Source organism: Saccostrea cucullata, unplaced genomic scaffold, assembly GCF_032062105.1.
Source record: "Saccostrea cucullata isolate Sc308-1 unplaced genomic scaffold, CSIRO_AGI_Scuc_v1 ctg1561, whole genome shotgun sequence".
Classification (NCBI taxonomy): Eukaryota; Metazoa; Mollusca; class Bivalvia; order Ostreida; family Ostreidae; genus Saccostrea; species Saccostrea cuccullata.
In genome coordinates this window covers 45154-57603 of record NW_026940401.1, presented here as the reverse complement: position 1 = coordinate 57603, position 12450 = coordinate 45154, and positions in this window count along the sequence as shown.

The following is a 12450-nucleotide window of genomic DNA, read 5'->3' as shown; positions in this document are numbered from 1 at the left end:
CAATGTACACATGTTCAATTGTTCTTGGGTAATTTAATCTCTTCGTCAAAATACAACCCAACAGGTATTGGACACCTGTCCAATGCCTGTTGGATACCTTCATTCTGCCCAACATGTTATGGGCATTTGCTTATTATTAATTGGTCATGACTCAAAAAGGTTTCTCCTTAAATACTTATTTTTGTTATTCAAGAAAGGTTGAACAGATTCTGAGATGTGTTGACTTGTGTTTGCACAATTCATTTTTTTTTTTTTGCACTTTGGTATTCATATATTTTAATATTAGATATTTTGAAATATACAGGTGTTTATCCTTATTGCTAAGAACAAATTAGTTAGGTGTTACAATAAAAGAGCTATATCAAAGGAATTGACAAAAATATGGGTTCAAAACCAAAGGTTTTCAGTCTTGCCTGAATTTACCAACAAATATTAAATATATAATAAATTTGGAATGAATTAAAAGCAAAAAGAAAAAACCCAATAAAATACGGACACAAGGATTAATATCCAATAGGATTTGAACAGTAACTACCCAAATAATGCTCTCTCGTGTGTACACTTTTTTTGTATCCAATAAGCAGTATCCAATAGGACTTGGACTTGATGTACCCAATATATAACCAAATGTGTGTCCGTCCGTCTGTACGTCCGTCCGTCCGTCTGTTACGCTTTTTCTCTTATCCGCAACTCCTCTTATACTACTGAGTGGAATTTAATGAAACTTTCACAGAGTCTTTATTACATATTGCCATTGTGCACCTCCTATTTTACTTTTTTATTCGACACGTATTTTAGGTTTTCCATAGCAAAACATGGACATTGCCATTTTTTGTTTACCTATGACGTCACATGATAGAAGCTTCTGGATAATATTTGATAGGACGAGTTATTCCTCTTTACACATTACAGTAAAACAATATATTATAATAGCAACACATCGACATTATGGGAGGCGGGGGGTATCATTTAGTGAGCTAATTGCTCACAGTACCTCTAGTTTAATGTAAATTACTTAATTGAAATAAATCCACCAATGAACGATAAAAATGTTATATAATCAAAATGAAAAATATTATCAAACTTCTCTCAGTACCACTTTTTATTTTAATAATCTACACTTCTTCTTCTTTGAAAACACTGCAACATGTGCGTGTTGAAATGGGGGGGGGGGGCTTAATTAAATTAATATTTACAGATTATATAACTAATCAATATTCTCATAACTGAATAAGATCAAAATTTATATTTATTGAAAAACTAGAGGGTTACGGATAACCGCGACTTAGCATGCCTAGCTTTTAATATAGACTTTTTGTGTTATTTTTCCATTTTTTATGAAAGTTGAGTACAAATCCAATATCTATTGATTTTCAATGTGTTATTCAATATAACCAGTACAAGGCCAGATGTTATATAACTTTTTGGGCAATGTAAAGATGTTGTCAGCTTATTATCTTATACTTATTTACAAACTGTGTATTCGGACCAGGAGATTGAGTAATAAGATCAATCGCTATCAATAGATTAAATACTTCATGTAAGTGGTCAGTGTTCTCAGGTGATAACTGTGTGAATTTTGGTTAAACTTATTGACTTTGAACATGTCTTGAATTGAAGATATCGAATATGAAATTCTAAATTTGGCAAAGGTTAATTTCTTAATAGAATTACGAAAACACTGATCACAAGATGACCACATGTAGTCAAGTCACATGGGTACTGAAAAAGTGAACAAGTTGTAAAATTGGCATGGAAACCGGTCCTGGGGTATATAATGGCCGTGCGAGCCCTGAAAACCTCAGTTGCGGTTTCTCAATTTAATAAATTCGTAAAAGCATACAACTTGTTTTCTTTTAAGGTACGTACATATAAAATTCAATCATCTTTATGTTAATCATATTTATATACTGTTGAAAAGTTAACGCAACTAAACCTATGTTAAATGTCATTAATAATTTGTTTCTTTTTCAGAATGTTTTGTAAAATTTATTGTTTTATTTAACGAGTTGCGGTTTCTCAATTTAATAAATTAGTAAAAGCATACAACTTGTTTTCTTTTAAGGCCAGTAACCACAGAGGCTGAAAACCAAGTTAAAAATCCATCCCTCACTAGCCAAGCGAGAGCCCAGCTCACACCAAAAACAAAATATATACTTTTCATCTATAACACTTTCGACAGAGGGATTAGCTAAAAAAAAAAAAAAAAAAAAAAAGAAATACGCACGAGGATTAGCATTACTAGCTATCGACGAAGAGATTAGCTCAAAAACTAACGCACGAGGATTAGCTGATTCACAGCGATTTCTATGGAATTGTTCAGATCTAATTACTTAATTTCATATAGGGAAAATTCAGTAGAGGTATAATAAACGAAACTTCCTTCACGTGCTAATATCATGAATCTTTGTCATGTGACAACGCCGATGTTCTTTCAAAATATATGCGGGATGAAAAAAATCGTTGTGTCTTTTGAAACTAATTTATCTAGGACTTCTTTTCAGAAAACCTATTACAGTATATGAGACATTTCGGCACTGTAATTCATATCCTGACAACATGTCAAGCAACATATTACCTTACCATACCCCCCCCCCCCCCACCCCCGCATACCATGTTGAATGAATCAGAGAAAACGCCCTATCTATGATGTTATATTCTATACGTTATTTCAAGAAAACAAAAATGACAGACAGGTAAAATTACCAGTTCAATCCGTTTATGATACATGTAATACAATTGGGACATACCGGTATAATGAATTAATCCAAAGACCGAGTCACGAAACATCAGTAATGTTCTTAATTTTTATCATACCGAGTTTTAAAAATAAATTAAAATGCAATTCAATTATTAATATCTTTTTAAATATTACTGTATCCCTGTAGTCTCTTTATTGGCATATTCATTCAGATTGCATATATATCATTGTCTTATAAACAAGCACTAAAGTTATCTACATTGTTATTTGTGATAGATCAGCAATGATTTGTCATACGTCATTCAATACAGTGATATTGTGGGGATCCGAACCCCCCCCCCCCCATTAGCTTCAGGCTATTTTTTTTCGTTAGAAGACCTCACTCTCTCTTAGCTTCTAATTTTATGTCCAGGCTCAATCTTCTATAAGAATGTACTCTACTATAAACTGACTTGCTAATCTCGGCTGCCCTCTTTCCCTTAGACCTGAAATTGAACAGGTTACATTTGAGAGGAGTAACTCAAAATAAAAAGAGATAAACAAGTAGCCTCCCTTTGACTTTTTTATACCCCCCGCTTGAAAAGCGGGAGGGTATATAGTAATCGTTAATTCCGTCCGTCTGTACGTCCGTCCGTCCGTCCTTCTGTCTGTCCGTCCGTCTGTTACGCTTTGGGGTACCCATCTCTTATCCGCAACTCCTCTCATACCACTGGATGAAATTTGATGAAACTTTCACAGAATCTTTATTTCATATTGCAATTGTGCACCTCCTATTTTACATTTTGATCCGACACATATTTTGGGTTTTCCGGCCACACCAAAACATAGAGTTTGCCATTACAACTACTAGTATATGGAGGCGGGGGGTATCATTTAGTGAGCTCATCGCTCACAGTACATCTAGTTTTTCATGTGGCATGAAGGCGAGACTGGAATTACCTGCAACCATTCAGAGCTGTCACTACCTCGGTACATGTAGTAAGTTATTCGTTTTTACAATGTACATTGTATTGTTCTAATAAAGGCCCATCACAAAAATTACACGCGATCCAAAATCAATATAGTTTTGCAAATTGTTTATTTCAATAAATCAAAGACGTATAAGTCTCTGAATAAATCTATTTGAATTTTCAACTCGAATTTTCTAGGTTCAATACTTCGCTAGGCCTACATATGTTATAAACTCTCGGATCGGAAAATATTTTTAATAATAAACTTTTTAAAATTAAGCGGTCTTCTTGAAATGCAAACAGCAGTTTCTGAAATGCATGTTGGTTTCGGATAGGACTTGTTGCTTTGTGCGCTTGTATCTTGACTCAGCCAAACGTAAATCATTTTTATCGTATATGAAGCCAGTCGATGCAGACTTCACGACATGCACAATTTGTGTTTTGTAAAGGGGTAAAGCAATAATTTTTACCGGCCGCCAGGAGGCGGTCGGTTATATGATATGAAAGTTTTAAGTCGCCGTGCGTTTCTGCGGAGTTAGAACAATTTGAATAAAAAATATTAACATTCATGTAATAGAATATTAAGAAAGATTTTTTTAAAATGTTAAACAAAAACACACAATAATCATAAAATTAAAATTTTATAAATAATGGGTTAAATGTTTCATCTAATCCTGATTGACAAACTCCGACGTAACTGAAGTGCGGAGAAACTAGATGTACTGTGAGCGATGAGCTCACTAAATGATACCCCCCGCCTCCCATATGGTTATAACTGGTGAAAAAGTCCATGTTTTCCTGTGGCCGGGAAATCCAAATTATGTACCGGATCAAAAAGTAAAATAGGAGATGCACAATGGCAATATGTAATAAAGATTCTGTGAAAGTTTCATCAAATTTCATTCAGTGGTATGAGAGGAGTTGCGGATAAGAGATGGGTACCCCAAAGCGTAACAGACGGACGGACAGACAGACAGACGGACGGACGGACGGACAGACGTACAGACGGACGGAATTAACGATTACTATATACCCTCCCGTTTTTCAAGCGGGGGGTATAATAAGCAGACATGTAGGGCATAGTCTAAAGCAAGAGCCGCGTTATATACATGTATAAACAAATTTACTTTCTCTGCTTCAACAGGATTTGTTGTATATATAATTTAAAATGACGTGTAAATATAAATATACAATGTACTTTTAATACGGAAAGTTTTCAAAAATATGACTTAATCTTATTTATTATCAGACAGAATATTAGGAGATTTTTCTCCAACAGACAAGGACAAAGCGCGTTTTATAATATGCCAAGCCTTTTCCCGCCACATCTCACACCAAAACAATTTGGGGGTTTTGATGGCAAAGAGTTAAAACTACTTAAACATCAAACTTTCGTCAGAGTTCGTTTGTACAAATAAACTGAGTGCGGGGACGCAGAGGACTATGTGTAAGTTGTTTAAATACGAGGGTTGTCCCGTAAAATCGTGGACAATTTGTCTAGTGTGAAAAATAAACATCACTGCATTCTGAAATTTTCATTATTATTTAGTACATATTTTAGTGATATACACAGCAAATTTCAGATAAATATGTGCATAAATAAACAAATTATGAGATTTTATGCCATGTATTGTATCATCGTACGGCGCATGGATTATAACGTCAAAATCTAAAACAGCGTCACGTTTTATCTTTGCTGAAAATGGAGTTGGATGAGTCCGACTTAAATTTAGGAATTTTATTGAAACACATTCTTTAGTCTCCATAAACAGTCGAAGAATCAATTGGCACCCTCATGCGATATTCTGAAGATTTATTAGTAAGTTACGGACAATATTCTCACCACCATTCAACAAATAGAAAATCTCATGTGGGCGGTCTACTGTGACAGCGTCTTTTGCTATTACATTAGGAGTTTGTCCGTATGTTTTGTGCTCCCCAGGGACTCGATCAAAAAGACTTCGCTAAGAAAACTCCTATTTCATTTGTATACTTAAGATATGGTGATATTTTTATAATCCTTTTTTTCTATGGTCATTCCAAGTCTCTAAAGTGTCATTACAACATCGAATTAAAACTGAACTGCTCTCCGGTGCGCCGTAACGTCATAAAACGTCGCTATTTTTCGTGTGTTGTGTTTACCACTTTCCCATTTCGTATGCTCGAGAAACTGCCAAAAATTAACGAAATGCCTTAAAATTTTTACAAAGACTACAAAATTGATTGTTGAATTGAATGAGGATAATTTTAATCCAAATCTTATCTATTTAGAACTTTTATTTTGAATTCAAACTTAATTGTGTATTCTTTAATAAAAACTTGGTTTTTTGACCGTGCGCCGTAGGACACTACCCCGTGCACATTCAAGCATAATAAACTCTTTATTTTTGCCTATACTTTATCAAAAAAACTATCATGCACTTAAATATAATAAATAAACAATTACATGTACTGAAATTTTCAGCTTAGTGCGCCCATTACTTTTCGAGAAAAACGCTTAGTCCACGATTTTACGGGACAACCCTCGTACATTGTACATGTAGCAATGTACAGGTATTATGTACTGAACAAAACCCTGGAATGTCGCATTCAAATGTTTAATGTCATAGGGATATATATTAACAGATAAATATAAGAATTTATAGTTTCTAATTGTAATATGAAAGCACTAATTGGTTTGCGGCCGATTTTTGACGCTTGCGTCAATATGTTTCTTGTTCAGTTTATATATACATCCTGGTAGTTGCTACCGATGTAACTGTGTATGTTAAAAATATATTCTGGGACTATTTATGACTTGGTGACAATAAAGTTTCTCGGGTGATCTCCTTTTGATTACATATTGATAATGGAGATAAAACATCAATACATTGTTTGTAAAATAAGTAAGATTTGGGGGAAAGAGTATCCATTTTTTAAAAATATTTCAGCATAATCAATGACAATGTAAACCTCCATCAGCTGCGCTTGACTAAAAAGTCTTGGGTTAGGAATGAGTCACCATTATTGCATCTTCATGCAGTCATGCTTATAAAGACTCAGAGAGACTTTCGTACTTTTTTTGCACCACAACACAAAATAACTTTTAATAAATGGTATTTTTGCATTTAAAAACTAATTAAAATTTACAAAAGCAACATACATGTATATTCTTGTTTCTTTTTAATTAATTTGGGTAAACCCCCATTATTTCCACTTTGGTGGTCGGTGCAAAGAGATTTGAATCGAACGAAAATTAAATATTTCGATGTGGCCACACCCCTCGAACAAAATAAAATAACACTCCATTTGTCCATTTTTTAATTTTCTTTTTCATGGTGTGAATTTTATTTTGTTCAAAGGATGTGGCCACAGCAAAAATTTGAATCAAAGACGAAATAAATGCTAAATTTTGATAAAAAGTGGCAAAGTTCACGTGTTTAGACGTTTTCTGCACAAATATGACGTCATCAAATGAAAATTTTGGCGAAAATTATTAAAGTTTGATACCTAAGAATAATATTTTCGAAAATAATTTTCATCTCCCCTCACTTTATTTTTCCTAAAATCATTAGGCCGATTTAGCACATTCATGGATTTAGCTCTTTCTGGACAGGTTTTAAAACCTTTTTTTAAGGAGAGTTATCAAAAGGTGGAACAAAATTAATATCTAATCAAAGGCAGGAAAAATTAACAGTCTGTTTTGTAATTCAGTATTTTAGTCACGACGGGTATATGTGAGGCCATTGGAAAGAGTGTGTCAAAAGTCATCTTGATTATTCGTTAATGTGTAGGGCTGTACTTATATATACACACTTTTAGCTGTTCCCGCCCTGTATCTCTTCTAATGTAATTTTTTCGCTAGGGAATCTGGCAAGGTATGCAAGTAAATATTTCCCGGTAAATTCATTACAGTTACCCAAACGGAAATTACTTTCCCACAGGCCTGTAGTTTGATCGAGTCTATCGTTATAAATTTAAGGACACACATCTTTTTTCTTAAGAAGAGTAAATTAATACAGCATGTCGGCGAATTAAAATAAAATATTGAACAACATATGTTTGTAGTAGTTTTGACAAACTTCACATCTTTATAAATTGCAATAATATCAACAGAAACTGCATGACACAATTCATTCTTTTTATAGATTGCCTTAGCATAGGGTAACTTCAAAAGCCGTAACGGTTGTTCTTGAGGAAAACAAAATCGTGTGATGAAATACCGATATTTAAGGAAATAATTTAATTTTTAACAGGATAATTTTATTTCAAATCAGTGATGAAAATTGAAATCTTATAAGTTCTAAATAGTTTTTCTTTCACTGAACTTCTTAAAATAAATGTAGGTTATTTTATAGATATGATCTCTTGTGTAACTTATGAATTATTATACAATAATTTTTTATGATTGAATGAAAAAAAAAATACACAAATTGAATCATCATCTTGCGGAGACTGTGTGTGTACATGCACGACAACAGCCCTTTGTTCCCTTTAGGTAGAAAACCCTCTCAAATCACATAGAATATACAAAAAATACACAGTGACAGGTGTCTTCCTGACACGTGTCTCCCCCTGATATGACACGTGAGGACAGGTGCCCGTAGTTACACAGACCGTAACAACGTTTTCAAAAGACTTTGTGGGGGTTTTTTTGCCGGGGGTGGGAGAGATTCCCAAGAAAAATAGACAAACAAAACAAATAAAAATAAATAAATAAATAAAGGAAAACCTAACAAACAACAATTTTCTTAATATTTTAAACAATATGTGTTATAGCAAAATACTATTAATTTAATACTCAGACCCCACCCTATTCGATGAATGAGTTTTTTCAGATCAGTTTACATTGATTTCTATGTAACTATACTTACTCTTCTTTATTTTGTTTTTTTATTCAATTGTCGCAACTTATTTCTTCATGGCTGATTTCTATGTAACTACACGTATTCTTCTCTATTCCAATTCACGCATTCGATATATGAGTTTACCAACACTAATGTAATAAATAAAATTCAAATTAACTTGCGTTCACGGTCAATACATTTTATCACACAAAAATATACATCTAGGTATTTTAGGCATTTTTGAAAGGTAAATTTATTATTTTGATTCAGGACATGTATGTGTACACGTTTGAATAATAATATAATGTATATCCAATAATGTAATCGTACTTTGCATATAATAAAATATTAATGTATAATATTTTATTATGTAAAGTACGACGCTGCATTTCATTTCCGGAAATATGCAGAGCATTTCCGACATTTTTTTTATTTCAATTCCGACATTTTTTGTTTTCATTTCCGACATAATTTTTTTTCATTTCCGGAATTTACCTGAGCGGCTATTCAATGTTTTCTAAGTAAAAGGAACTGGAATGTTAAGTGTATTTATACCAAAATATTGATAAAAAATAAAACAAAAATCCATATATGTAAAAGAGTTTAATGAGCATTATTGGATATACATTATATCATTATTCAAACGTGTACACGTACATGTCCTGAATCAAAATGATTAATTAAATGTACGAAGGAACTTCAAGGATATGGAAATAACAATCAGAATAATCTAATTTTTCTGTAATAATACTATGTTTTGGAAGCTCCTTCCATACATTTTGTTTCCGGAAAATACGCAAATTCAAGCATTAAATGTAAATTAATGTACCGAACAGAAAACTTAAGTTACAGGAATCTCCCCCCCCCCCCCCCCTCAATTTAGAACGTCGTGAATACATAAGGTGTTGTTTTTTTAAGCAATATGAGCTGTATGTGCTATTATGATTAATTTGTATGTAATTTAAACCCTTTTGACCAATTAGCCCAAAATAAAGTTTCAGAAGAAATTAATATTTATTTAGGGGACGACCATTTGATTCTGAGGGGGGGGGGGGCTGGCAGATTTTGGAAATAAATAATCTGTCCCTGAAAATGTTGAAAATAAATAATCTGTCCTCTTCTGCAAAGAAAATAAATAATCTGACCTTGACTTATCATATTTAAATATTGTGAAAATACCTTTTTATTTCCGTGTAATTAACCTCAGAATCTTCAATTCAGCATTTTTTTTTGGCTCGCTTCGCTCGCCATTTCAGAACCAAATAATATTTAAAATCAGATTACCAGACTGAATACTTGTAGTCAGTTGATCAACATGACAATGTGCACTTAGTAGATGTGATGAATCACTTTAAATACAAGCTAATTCTTAAACATCACAAAAGATAATTTTTTTGTCAAAGAATTATACTTCCCGATAAATTAATACAAAGTATACAGTGGCGGATTTAAGGAAGGCATACATGTGTATGACCCCTCCCCTAAAATTCAAAGTATGATATGAATTATATTATTATTGCCATACTTAAGAACAATATCAATATTTCTGTGCCTAGTTTTACTCTTATAATATACAAAAACCCAAGAGCTTCAGAGGACTTCGCCCCCTGGGCCCCCTTCATTCAAAGTATGATATGAATAGTATTAATTATGTCATACTTTGGAACATAACTAACCAATTCCTACATAACTGCGCCTGGTTTTACTCTTAAAATACACGAAAACCCACGAGCTTTAGGGGGCTTCGCCCCCTGCACCCCCTTCATTCAAAGTATGATATGACCAATATTAATAATGTCATACTTTGCTACATAATAACCAATATCACTATATTTGTCCTGGTTTTACTTTTAAAATACCCGAAAACCCAAGAGCTTCTGGGGAATTTCCCTCCCTTGGCCTCCACCAGTGCTTTGCCCAGAACCCACTGGGAGCCTTAAGGCGGCCCCAGACCTCTTGCCTGAACGAAGTTATACATGCCCCCACATCCTGAATCCGCCTATGGTATATAAATGATTAGTCTTTTAGAATCAATCGATCAAGGTACCGTAAGACAAAGAAGAAAATAAATAATCTGTCCTCGATAATCTTGAAAATAAATAATCTGTCCTTGACAGGCATGAAAATAAATAATCCGTCTCAAAAAAATTTGCCAGGCCCCTCCATCAGAATCAAATGGTCGTCCCCTTACAACCGAATATACAGTTTTATATAAGAAATCATTATTGTACAGGACGACAATAATTCAATTTTGCTTCATTTAACATGTTTAAAGCTAATAAAATTTCCATCGCAAATATAAACAGCAGAAGTTTATAAATGATTTATTTTTCTGTTAATAAATTAGTTAATTACAAATTTGCAATAAATTTTTCGTACATCAAATATGCAGCTCATATTGCTTTAATTCATTTTTTTTTTTTTTTTGGTATTTTTTTCTGGTTTTTTTGCTTCTTAATTTATTTTGGGGGTTCCCTTTCTTATATATGATTCTATGCAAAAATGCTGGGTACACCGACCTGGGACCCCCCCCCCTTTCTACAATTCCTGGATCCGCCCCTGTATATACTAGTATATAGGTCCCTGCATCATGGTAAAATGACTACGATCAGTTCCTTCAAATTGTTTATTTGATGTACAGGTTTTGAGAAATTCATATCAGCTTTCATTTTGCGTTAGATGCATAACTGTAGCTCCCCGAAAAAAATATTTTGAAAGACTGGAGAGCTGCAGTCAGATCCCCCCTTTCCATCTGCATTCTACAGGAACCTTTCTCTTCGTCATTGAAAATGAAATATTGAAATATTTTATACAAATGACTTCAAAAGGTTAATTACTTTTGAAGATGGTCCGAAAATGGTATATTAAAACTTCGCCGGAATCTTCCTTGCATGTCGCTTAATTGTGGGTGGTCGGAACCCGTAGCCAGGGTTATTAAGGTACAGGTACACGAAGGAAAGCAAATATACGCAAAAATCTACAGATCTAACGAACAGAAAGGACAGAGTTTTTTTCTTCAAATTATTAGACGTATAAATATATCTTTATTACAGAAAAATCTTTCTCTTTCCTTCTCTCTCTGCTCTGTGTACAAAAATAAAGGGGGTGGGTGGGGTTCCAACCACCGACCCCCCTCTGGATCCGCCCGGTAATGATATGATCCCTTTTTTAACAAACTTTGCTCTGCTAAAAGTTTTTTTAATTTTCACGCAAAACATGGAAACACGTTTTTTTTTGTTTTTTTTTTTAAATCGGAGTGTGTAGTTTGTTTCCTTGAAAATGTGATTTACAACTTACGTATAGTAGTTGACTGTTCCCTATAACACCTCCTCCCATGAAAGTATTTGTTTTTACTATTCAAAATAAAACAAGAAACACAGAAATAATTCTCTTTATGTCGCATATTCAACTTTCTAAGCATTTGTAAATATTGTAAGACTTTGTTCATTTTTTAAAGTAAAAACTAAAATCTATATTTTCAACTTCGGTAGGTCTTTTTTATGTAACAATATAAAACACAAATTTAAACAGTGTATGTGTTTGTATCCCCCTCCCTCCCCCTTGAGTTCGATTACAGGGGTACGCCCAATCGCAACTTCTCGGGCCTTTCCGATTAACGGAAAAACGAGGTTGCTTTTCCGACCTCTGACGGAAAGACCCGAGATGATGCGATTGAGTGTACACCCTGATATGATCCAAGTCAGTAAAACGCTTTATTAAAAAGAGCATGAAATCGAAAGTAAGAACAAGAACTGAAGAAGATCGAAGGGATAATTCATGCAAGTGTAAATCATTCTGTTTGAGTTTCTTGATTTAAACTGTGTGAATTACTCCATTAACATCACCACCAACTTTACCAAGACCAAAAGTTAGCAGACGGAAGTGCCTTGAATGTGTCATTGTAAGTACGGTTAGCATGGTTCGTACCGCGCAAACGGATTAACACAATTTGCACACGTAACTTAGGCCACAT